Raw genomic sequence first — 12,991 nt, 5'->3', positions numbered from 1 at the left:
GTGACTCTGCATGCCATAAAGTGAACCATTGAACAGCACTGAACTAACTCTTAATACAGCACAGTAATCATACTTGCCCCAAATGTCCAAATTACTTTTCATTTTCTTGCCTCTCAAACCTCTATGTTACAAATTTTTGATATAACAAAATTTAGCAAAGTGATTTGACTGGTTCCAAGGGCTGTTGATGTTGTTGTTTTAAAGAAAGAAAGAAGAGAAAAATTGGGGCCCTATACATTTGGGCCCTAGCTGTTGATGCTAATAACAGGTTTCCTGTGTCCTTGCTGGTGGTCTGCAAAATTCAACTTGATCAGTCCCAATTGTCACTCGTGTTCTTGTTACGTGGCACAAGACAACATCGTCATGGACAGGAACTTTGATTGTTAAATAGCAGAGCTGTCAAGTCTCCCCGATTCTGCAGGATTCTCCCTGAAAATGTCAAAATCTGTTCATGTCTGAATAAGAGAATATTAAAATCTCCCTGATTTGGGAATTGTTCTCGCCCATTGCAATGCATGTAACACACAGATATCTCCCTGATTTGGATTTTGGAATGTTGGCAGACCTGAAATAGGTTCTCATACTTTGTAAGTTTTACTGTAACCGAATTCCACTGTGTTCCTAGAATGTCATTTTAATCATTTTTGCAAATTCAAGAAGCCAAGAAGAAAGTTAGCCACCTGGACCTCTGTCATGCCAATTTGTCATGTGATTGTAAGCTTCTGCAATACACATTTTGCTCTTGATGTATATGTATGTTGACACAATTTTTAAGTATTCCATACAGTAAACTCCACGCAAGTCAACCTCACATAAGTCAAAAGCATGTTCTACCTTGCATGGATGTAAACATGTTACTTCCAGTGGCGGATCCAGAGGAGGGTGCACCAGGTGCACGCCCCCTCTTTATTTTTGGTTAAAACAAAAGAAATAAAAAGAAAAAAATGGAGGGTGGGGATGTGGCACCCCCTTTTAATTTGGCAAAGGCACCTCCCCTTTACGGAATTCCTGGATCCGCCCTAGATAACATTCATTTAAGTCGAAGGATTTTTTTTCCAGTCCCTTTGGATTCAATTTGCATGAGGTTGACTGTACTGCTCTTTCTAAGGTTTTGAACTTCTGAAGAATTGAGATTGCAATCTTTTCAGCTGTGATTGCAACCCATCTGTAATAAGATCTGAACGTGTTCACTGGTTTTGTGGGTTTCTTTTTAGTACAACGTATCCCCTTCAAAAGAAGTCGGAGACGTGAGGTCTTCAGGTTGTTCATTCAGCTATCTGTATCATGACTCCTTATGCATATCAAGAGAATGACAAACTAAGTTAATGTGGATTACAGTTAACCTCATCCAAGCCAGGTCAAAAGGAACTGGAGAAAATCATTTAATTTATGCCAATTTTAACTAACACAATAATTTATGATTTATACCTACACTGTATTTATATCTATCTGGGGTAGAATGTGTCTTCATTTTCAATTTATGCCAAGTCAGTTTGAAAGTGACACAAAGTAATAGCCAGCCAATGTAAACTCAGAACACGTCTTTGCTTATGCTAGAAATAATGACAAAAAAATCTTAATGAAGTTTAGAATTAAAAGATACAGTGTATATATAATATGTTTATATATACACACATAAACATGTGTCTTATGACATAGCATTCTTGAGATGTCAGGTCATTTATAAAGGTCACATTTTTAACTGTTCAGTTTCTGCAGTAACACCAATACTAGTTGAAAGTGGGGGGGGGGGGTCTGCTTACAGTAAGTGGTTGACTTTATGATATGTTTGGATTTTGGTGGGGGGTTAGAGAATTTATACTTTCACCCTTTTAAAACTATCTGGTCACCAGCCTTGGAAGAAACTGAGAAAATATTTGAAACTTTGTCAAATTATGATAATGTCACATCAGGTATGATAGCTGTACATTGTATGCATTGTATTATATATATACATTTTGTCAATAAATGCTAACAAGAAAACTTAAAGTTACTGTGCATTTTAATTTCATATTTCTGTTATGGTTGGTTTGGTTTTTTTTTTTTTTGGAGGGGGTAGTAGATTTAAAGAATTTCGATATTGCAAGTGTAATGTATTCATCAAGTCATGAAATGACCCATGAAATTGAATGAAACCCAAATATATATACATTGTATATATATATATATATATATATATATATATATATACACATGTACTATATTTATATATATATATATATATATATATATATATATATATATATATATATGTAAATATGTATATATCCATAGATATACATGCATATGGATTGAGGAAGTGCGCAATATTAGTACAATGCATCAGTGAAATTTGAAGAAAATTAGACAATCCTTTCAAAAGTTATGAAGTTTTGAATTTTCGGTGGAGCCATTGCTGGATGAGAAGACTACAACACTTCTTGACGTCAATGGACAATGATACAAAGAAAATATGAAGGGAAAGCAACGAATATTTCATTTTCATTTTCATAGCATAATGAAAAAATACTTGACTTACCTCTTTCAGAGCAAAACAGGAGATTATATTACATTTACTACATGTCAGTACAAAGTATCAAGAGGAGGGAATGTGTACATTTCATGAAAATATATATATATATATATTGTAGAATTCTTCTTATGTTTTCTCTATATCATCAATGTGTGGCGTCACAAACTATTTTCTTCTCATCACACTGATGCCTTGTCCAGTTTAAGCAGTAAAATTAATGCGCCTTGAAAATTTTGTCGTGATCTTATCCAGTTTAAGCAGTGGAACCACTTATCAGAATCCCGATTAAATGGCAATAAATGTTAAAAGTATATAGTCATCTTCACACAATGTGTTATATGTTACATGGAGACGTGGGGGTGAGTCATGGTCAGTCATCCAGACATGCAGTTTGAAGGTAGCTCACTAGCTTGTGTTGCTGATGATCCAGTAAGAATTTGAATAACTCTATGGAACACAATGTCACAACATGTCCAAGTTGACTCTAATTCATACATTAAGACCAGATGAACAGAATGGCAGAATTTTAATCAAAGTCTATGATATAAGTAGCATGTTGACCTTATATAAGTTTAGCATGTCTTCATCTTACAGTAATATCATTCACAAACAACTTATATGAAAATCAAAAGAGACCATGAAGATGTGACCTCACAACTTTGCTTTGTGTACAAAAACATATCGTAAATGAGCTGTTTTGGTCGACAATGTCACAACTATGCAACCCCTTTGTGAGTACAGTTATTGTTCTGTGAATAGCTACTCCTGAGACTATTGTTTGACGCAAAGTAAACAACTTCTTCACTGAGCGTTAAAAAAAAAAATGAATATAGGCCTATACGTAGAGTTCAGTGGGAGACGACGAGAGGTGTTAATGACGTCATCACCTCCAATTTGCATTACATTGTATATGGTATCGCAACTGATATCATTGTTCCATGAAAACATGTGAAACTTCAAAACAAATTTAGCTTGATTTGCTGCTCAATGCAGTGAGACCTCTACCATTCTCTTGTGACTCTTTATTAAAGTCAGCTTGAACAGGTGCACGTCACGAGACCGACACCCACAAGTCATACAGCCCACGAGTTATACGGTCCACGAGTTATACAGCCCAAGAGTCATACAGCCCAAGAGTCATACAGGCCACGAGTTATACAGCATACGAGTCATACAGCCCACAAGTCATAAAGCCTGTGAGTCATACAGCCCATGAGTCATACAGCCCATGGGTTTTACACTAGGCAAACAAGGCCCACGAGACCGACACATTAAGCCCCGTGTTGCATCAACAAACTCATGGGCTGTATGACTCGTGGGTATCGGTCTCGTGGGATGACCCCATTTGAACGTGGTGTGGGATAGCACTTCAAGTAGTGATAGGCTGAGACGTTGCAGTCCTTAACTCCGTTGCCTCGATTGGCTTTCCTGTCATTGCTGCCTTATATATCATATCTCATATGTTTATGTTCTTTGATACTGAGTTTTTTTCCTTTGAGAGTTGGTAATGAGTGTGCATAACTCTTTATCATATTACTTTCCTTGATACACTGTGTATTGATTGGAGTACAAACGTAGATAATGTTTACGTGAGAGAGAGAGAGAGAGAGAGAGAGAGAGAGAGAGAGAGAGAGATGGGAGAGGGAGAGAAGGAGAGTACAAGTATAATATTTAATAGTATATCATAATATTTTCAGAATACAAGCTGGCCGAATCACCCATTTGACAATGCTCATCCACTGAAGGGAATGAACATCAATCTCTCCGACATATGTCCGACGCAATGATCCGTGACGCCCCACCCTTGTCCCACTGAGTAACTCAATGTCATTGCTCAGACGACAATTGGCCACGACGAGTTAAGACCAAACAAAAGACGGGAAAGAATGATCAAACATTTCGCTATATTTCACCCTACAGGTGGGTGAAAAGTTTTTTCCTGTGAAGATACAATAGCAGGCATATCGAGCGCTGTGCTGAGCGGCCCAATGCCTTTCCCCACTGGTCTACGCTGTAATATATAGCGCAACAACTCTCCTCATAAGCTTCAGCACTGACCTATGGTTCACTCGCAAGTCATTGAATATTCGTGGGTCTGGTGTGTTTTTCCAGAGTGTTTTACTTTAACCAAGATCTGTGTTTATCATCCTCTAGGAGATATTTTGGTGTGCCATTTGCGCGAGGAAAAATCTTCGAGTTTTGGATTCGTAACTGAGGAGTATACAAAGTTATGGCGGTCACCGGATGCCGCAGCCGTGCTGGATGTGTATCGTATGGGGCATACGTCATTATGATGGCATTCTTGTGTGGAGTCGACAGTCAAAGTGAGTAAAAGTTGTCTCTTTCTTATCATTTCATTTATTTCTTTGTGCGACTTTATTGTATTGGCTACAGTAATATCTTTTTAATGTGTCATAGGCATTTAAATAATAGAAATGATTTAAAAAAAAACAGTTTTTATAGATAATCATCTTATTTTGTGTTATTTTGAATTTTCTCACGCAAGTTTTGTCTGTAGTATCATAGTATTATCATCAGTTTGTAAACTCAAAATCCTTGGGCCTGGGAAGGGTCAAAGTAGCTTGGGCTATATAGGGTTAAAGAAATGATATATTGTATGTGTAAGATTGTGTAATTGATTTGTAGGGTTCTGTTTGTGTTCTTTGTACCTTTCACTGATATATGTAATTGTGATGTGAGATGTGTTTGTAATGTCATGATTAATGTACAATGTAATGTCAATGGAAACAAAATTTCTATGTCCCGTCATAGACCAATGAAAGATGAATGAATGACGATGTAGATTATGATTGTATAGGTGATTAGCGAAAATCGAATTTCAAGATCATAATTCCTTGAAGAATCTGGCAACCGCTACAGAGATCCTGAACTTTATGTGTCTTCTTTCAAGTTGAGTATTTATGAGAAGATAACTTGAAAATAAAATATTTAAAGTGTAACATTATGTGCCACGTATTTTTATTTCCAAAGTTTCATGTTTTCGACTTTCTCCTTCATGCCCGGTCAAGGGGAGGAGAGACACCCAACAACGTCATATTCCTTGAAAGTATGCAAGTTTGGGAGAAGATAGTTTCACCCAAACTTGTTGGCTGTATAAATGACATGTGATTAAATATGTCTGTTGTTTGAAATCTTGTGGGGATGGGAGTCAAACTGATTTGGCATCTACTCCGAGATTCTCGATCCCGTCTAAGTTGACATGAAGATACAAATTGATTAGAACAAACAAACAAACAAACAAACAAACAAACGCGCATGTCATTTTCAGTTGTAATTTCTTATATGTAACTGGTTTTTATGTAAAATTGTATTTTGAAAAAGAATTCTATTTGTAGTAAATGTAATAAGGCTCGCATTTTTTTTTCTGTTTAATATGAAGAATTATTCAATTTGAATTGATTGTATTGTTTTGTTCGTACATCCTTCATCAAGGACACGCAATTCAGCCTCTGGGCTGCTATGGTAATTCACCTTTCTTTTGATGAAATAAACCAAAATCTATATGTCTGTTTATATCTATCTATCTATCTATTATAATATCTATTTATGTCTCAGATTTAAATAAAAACTACAGAAATATTTTTCGCTGAAATCAAAGTGGTCCCTTGATTTCTTTTTTTTTTCAATGTTTTTATCTTAGGGGAAAAAGAATGACACGTGCATGACACGCTAAAATACAATTAGAATGCAGGTACTGGTTTGATACAATCGCATGGATGAGTATCAACAACGCGTGAAATACTAATATACCGCAGAACAGCGCATGATGATGGCGTCACGGTCGTTAATAATTCACTGTTGTTCTAAAAATCAGTCATTTCATGAATATCCAACTCGACGTTCTAATGAATATCATTTACCTCTTCTTCGTACGATTTTAGCCAAGAACACATTTGTTTATACCGGCCCAAGTTATTGGAATTCATTGCATTCCGATATTAAAAATGCCCCCTCTATACACTCATTTAAAAGGAAACTGAAATTTGTTCTACTGCAATCTTATAATTCTACTGATTTGAATTAACCAGCTGTTATAACCCTTTATCTAAGAAAAAAAGCACGTATTGATTGCTACGTATATTCTCTTATTATTATACTCATGTAATAAGGTTAGGATATTTCCGCGATTATATCGCTAGTACATTGTTCTTTCTCGCGTCACTCTTCCACCACCCCCCTCTTTCTCTCTCTCTCCCTCGACATACTTCCGACGAGATCGCTGTCTCTGCTAAACGTTTTTGTCTGTTTTGTTTGTTCCGTTCTGTTCTCGTACTGTTATGTTAGTTTTGTCTCATTTTGTCTCATCTCATAGTCAACTCCCTGTTGTACTGTTACTCCTATTTCAGTCCCGTTTCATGTTTTTACGTGTGTACATGTGTCCGTTTTGTTGATCTATCTCTCTAGTGGGCTTCCAGACCTTCTCTTTGCTTTCAACTGATGTTTTTCTTCTGAGGGGCCCACATTCTACAAGCTTTGCCTTTTTAGTGGGTCCCTCCATTTGTCGAATTATCCACAATGTTTACTTATTTCAAATCACTTGAGTTTTATGATAATGTGTAATTATTGCAAGGTGCTACATTTATTGTATATTCTTTTCATCCTACATAGTTTTACGCACCTTATTTACTGTTACCAAAAAAGAAGAAGTAATGTTTATTATGTTCTTGTCGAAAAATGAAACAAACATTGAATTGAAACCACTGGAGACTAGTCATGGATCTAATGTGCTCAAAAGAAACCTACCGCCGTCTGAGTTTATTTACCTTTAAACTGTTCTCTCATGACTTCTGTCCTGACCATTGATAACATGTTTCTGAGGCGAATTTTTGCTTAGGGGTTGGGGGCCAATTTGATTCAACTGTTTATCTATTTCCATCAAGAAAAGAATACATGACACAAAGCGATACATTGTGTCAATTTGACTTTCATCCAGTTGAGAAGGATAGATAACGAGGAGTTTTTCTATTTCTCTCTCTCTCTCTCTCTCTCTCTCTCTCTCCTGTTCTTTCTCACCATCTTTCATTATCGCTGTCCCCTTCTTCTTTGTTTTTCTTTCTTAGCATCACCTGCGTACATGTCCGTGTATGTTTTGTTGTGTAACTGTTTTTGTTGTGTAAAACTAGTTTGTCTTGTTGTAGTTAAGTAAACCGACAGTTGGTTGAAACTGTTTATTTATTTATCTGTGTATGAGACCCCAATATCAAGCTCGCCTTACTGGGGATCCTCCTGTATAAGGTGCCTTGACTTTTTGTTTATTATCATTATGTATTCGTTCTTTGTCACAATTATTTGATTACCTGTCATGTGCAAAACCGCAGCCATGAATTATTATGAATCATGTGTTTATTTCTGAAAGTGATCAGAGTTGATTATATTGTGCCATACAGAAACAATAAAATGAAATGAAATGAATAATTGAACTCAATATGAAATAATATATACACAAATTGTATAATAACGAAAAAAGGAACAACGCACACTTTGGCATTGTAAAAAAAAAAAGGAAGACTAGTAATCATAATGATGGAAAAGAGTGTTCCACTAAAAACCTGACGCCACACCTCTTGATACTAGAGTCATCCTGAGAATGCTTGTCCATTTCAGACGTGTAATCCGAAGGGTGTTTGAGATCGCCTTGTTTGGATCTAACCGCAGCATTGTCTTCTTAAGCACTAGAGTCAATGAGAGTGAATGGATGTAACATGCAGGATTGGAAATCATTTACTAGAAGATCGAGGAGGGTTCACAAGAAGAATAAACACATGTAAGAGATTAAAGACAGCGTACATATTTTCCTCCTATTCAACGAAGTCGCAAACACGATCAGTGTGAAATTCTTATACAAGTCAAAGGTTTTCTTATCAAACAATTCGGAACATCCTCTCGGTGTCATCATATAGGCCTATTTAAACTCAAAGACTGTGTGGGTGTTAAAAAGACCAATTGATTCTTCTATCATTTGTAGCTTCGTGAATTAGCTATTTATTTCCAAATGTGAAATCACAATGTTAATTAATTCATGTATTGTATATAATAACGTCTATTTTGATTTGAGATAAGTCGTTAGTGTATAAGTTTAGGTATCGGTGTATTACACCAGTTTTGATCATTCATAGAGCGTAAATTACTAATGTTTATTATTACAAGCTTATGCTCTCGATCATTCGGGTAGTGCAATTAAGAAACTCGTTTGCTCAATTTCTATATAAACTGACGTAGATTTTCATTTCAATGCGACTGCGTAACAGAAGAGGTTGTTACGGCTATCAGATATTGTATACGTGTTTGAAAAATAAGATTGTGGTTTGCTCAATTTCAATTCTATTTATTTAAATTTGGTCTTCCACAGAGCGTATTCACATAACAATGTATTAGGAAAATATAGGAGGAGAAAACTTATCCCATATGGATTCTGACAGTACTAAGTGTGTGTGTGTGTGTGTGTGTGTGTGTGTGTGTGTGTGTGTGCTTCTGTGTGCGTGTGTGTGGGTGTCTGTGTGTGGGGGGGTTTTTGGGGGGTTTTTTGTTTGTTTTTCTACAGTGGGTGTGCACAAGAGACAAGTACATTTCTCTCTAATGAACAAATCCACTGCATGGTAATATGAATTGATGATAGCATTGCAATATCGCATGAAGGAAGTATGTGGTTCCCTTAGTGTGCAAACCATCATGAGGAGATTGTGTATAGTTTCGAACAGGAGAGCAGAAAGCGCGGCTACAAATATTGGCGGTGTAAGAGAGAGAGCAAACACCTCATTACAAATTCCTGATAGATGTTATGTGATAATTACTTCATACAGTGATTTTGGCTTGACGTCGAACTTGTTGGGTGTATGGGGGTGTTTGGTGTGTTTGTATATAATCATTGTGCATCCATCTTCTTCAAATAGAGATTTATAAGACCAACCATTGTTAGTGTGTTCAAGGTAACATTGCAAACATTGTAATGTTTCATTGGTTTGTAAATTCTTTACAATAGGCACGTGTTCTAACACATTCTCTGTTACTTCATTTTTTTCCTTGCAAGGTATGATTTTTAGAATAAAACGGAAACAAACTGACAAACAAAATAAGACTTAGGTTGTGAACAGTAAAACTTTACGAAATGCAATCCAGTAAGTCTTATGAGGAAATTCATTCTTCAGAGGGATGTAAGATTAAAATTGAATGTGCTTATACGCATTGTATTGATAAGTCTTCGAACATTCTGTTAAAACATGTTGTTTCATTCTTTCTTACGGTCGTGTAAGCCTTAATTCGCTAAGTGCAAGTTAACATAATATGTGTGGAGATAACAATCATAGGGAGACATTGATTTTGAATTGAATTGAATTGAATTGTTGAAGACGAAAGTCACTTAAAAGATCTTCCTATTTTCTACCCTGATATTATATTCGAATTCAGATCAAAGATTATTTCCAGCATAAAATACATCTGTTGATTTAATGGAAATATATATATATATATATATATATATATATATATATATATATATATATATAAACAAGCAAGTTTCGCTATTATATATATATATATATATATATATATATATATATATATATATATATATATATCATACGTGTACATACAATGTAGGCCCTACTCTATAATGACCCTTACATGTGTCATTGTGTTGTTACTGAAATAAATCGTTTTCATTCTTGGGTTTTCGGTCAGTTCGGCCCGACTGCATGCCAAGAAAGGGTTTTATAGCCATGTTCCGATGGTGTCTATTTCTGTATCTATCTACATGTATCAGTATTATACTGATTAGATGTTATCATTTCTGATAACGGAAGTAAAAACAGTGAAACAGCGTGCCATATGTATACTTATAATATCATATCTCTATTATGGCAATCAGAACAAAAAAAAACAAAAAAAAACATCAGAAGAAAAGGACTATTCCTTATCGGATCATGATATCTTTATTCTGAAAAAGAACAAAATGCTCGTCAGTTTCTAAGCAGTAACATAATATTATGTACACATCTTTTCAATTACATGTTTCGAAACATACACACACACACGCATATTCGAAACACACACACACACACACACACACGCATATACAAAACAACAACAACAACAACAACAAATGTATCAGCTTCAAACACTGATACACCGATGGAATCCCATTTTCTTTGCTCAAAACCCGTTTCCACTGATAAATAGCTACAAACACTGGTAGATAGATACGTATGATGTTACGGCAGAACCACGAAGGAGAGCCTTCACTTCATAGCTTCGATATCCCTTCTTTGAGACCAAGATCTGGTGACACCAGTGAGACGCTACAGTAAATACTTCATCTTCATTGCCAGCCAAACATTATTATCCATGGTTTGAACGAAACGGCAAATATTTAATTTCTCAAATTCTCTCGCGAGTTGTTGACCAAAGAATCATCTCTATTGTCAGCCATACCGCCAGAAAAAAATCGACCATAATAATATAAAGGGTCTAGCTTCACAGTACAGGATTCTTTTCCTGGTAACTTTGATGCGGGAAAACGGAAGAATGAAACTGAAAGAAAGAAAGAGGGGGGGGGGAGAGAGAGAGAGAGCAAAACGACAAAGGGAGGGATTGAGGTCAAGGGCTTATGACAAACTCACACAATACCGTGCATAAACACATGCACACACAATACATACGGAGTAATTCTCTTTCGCTTGTATCTCTATCTCTCACCCTTTATATATATATATATATATATATATATATATATATATATATGTGACCGTGCACCTCAAAACGAACATAAAGTCGCACACACTGATTTTGCGTGAGGACTGAAAATAAGTGAAATGGGTCGACCTAGCCGAACTTGACTTTTTCATATTTTCTGAAAGAGCGGGTCTTCTTTTACATTATGCTAAAATTTGGTATCATAAAACGGGCAGGAAAGTGTGTTTTTTTAGCAGTTTATCTCGAACATTTTTGGCACAATAGTGTGATTAGGTGCGTCTTTCGAATCCCCTTTTCATTTCTGAAAAACCTTGTCCACACTCTTCACTTTCAACTCTAATAACTTTTGAAAGGATAGTGCTACTGCTTTCAAAGCTGGCATCAATTATGGACAGAATGTGTTAATGAGGTATGCTAAATTTCAGTTTAATCTGATAATCCCTTCATTGTTGTTACTCTGGTGGTTTACTTCCTGTTTTTTGTCCCATTCATCGCACAGCCAGCACGGTTTGGTAAAGATTAAGCGCTTGAATAGACACTGTACTTCAGAGCCTCTTTTCTCAGTTCACACTTTTCCTGAGTTTGTGCTTTCTTTCCAATATTTAGATGGGTTAGGAGAGTCCATTTGATCTGAGTTATACATCATTTTAAAGCTTAAAGTCTGGTCTTTCAGAATATGGTCTTAACTAAAAATTCATATCTGGCGACTTTTTGTTTGTTTTGAGGTGCACTGTCACATATATATATATATATATATATATATATATAATATATATATTTATATATATATAATATATCTATATAATACAGTGCTTACTGCTGATAGTGTCTCCATGTGTTTTAACGGAGGGAGTTAAAAATGTTGTGTGATTATAGGCTGAATGCACAATCAATTAATTACAATAAATGTCAGCTACACACAAACACACACACACACACACGTGCGCGCGCACGCACATCCACAAATTTGCTGGCCTGTAACAGACAAAGAGTTGAAATAGACAGGTTGGTGGGTATGTTTAATTGCTTCATCTAAAATCTATGATTGACGTGTCATGCTTATTAATATTAATCTCGAGGCATCAAAATGCATTGCGTGATTTTTCCCCTTTCTGTTTTGTTGGTCTTTTCTTAACAGTGTTATCTTGCGAGTTGACGCAGTCTGAAACAACCAACACTTTCTCATCCTACTCGGTGAACGTTACGGGGTCGGACAATTACACCTTGAGTTATTATCCTGAAAGCTTCGCTCCCGGACAGAGATTGCCAGTTGGAACCAGCGAAATCAACGTCACCGCCACTTTTGCTTCCGGGTCGTCACCAATGACGCAAAGCTGCGTTTTTAATGTGACAGTAAATAGTAAGTAATGCAAATCATTCATCGAAAATGCGCTCAGCTCTATGCTTTTTATCATTAATTCTATAGTGAGCATTGGTAATAGGCTTTTAAGCTAACTGCGATGCCGTATATAGCCAGTTAAATTTCTAAAAGGAAGTAGTTGTAGTAAAAAGAAAATTAACGCTTTGCAATTAATGAATGTAATTCATGCACTCTTTCAAATGTATATGCACGTTATACAATGCTTTAAATGTATTAATGAGCGCACCTTTTTGTGTTTTGGCAAGGCGCTTTTTAACCATTCTTAAACCATGGATCGAGCAGTTTTGGTATCGTTTTGATTGTGCATGATTGGGTGTGTGTTACTTCCTTGATCAGTATTTGTCGGGTAGGGTCGGTGGATACAATGTCATGGTATGAGTGTTTTATTC

Source organism: Diadema antillarum, unplaced genomic scaffold (genome assembly GCF_040938485.1).
Source record: "Diadema antillarum isolate AM-2024a unplaced genomic scaffold, OU_Dant_1.0 scf00000045, whole genome shotgun sequence".
Classification (NCBI taxonomy): domain Eukaryota; kingdom Metazoa; phylum Echinodermata; class Echinoidea; order Diadematoida; family Diadematidae; genus Diadema; species Diadema antillarum.
This window is presented reverse-complemented; position numbering follows the sequence as displayed.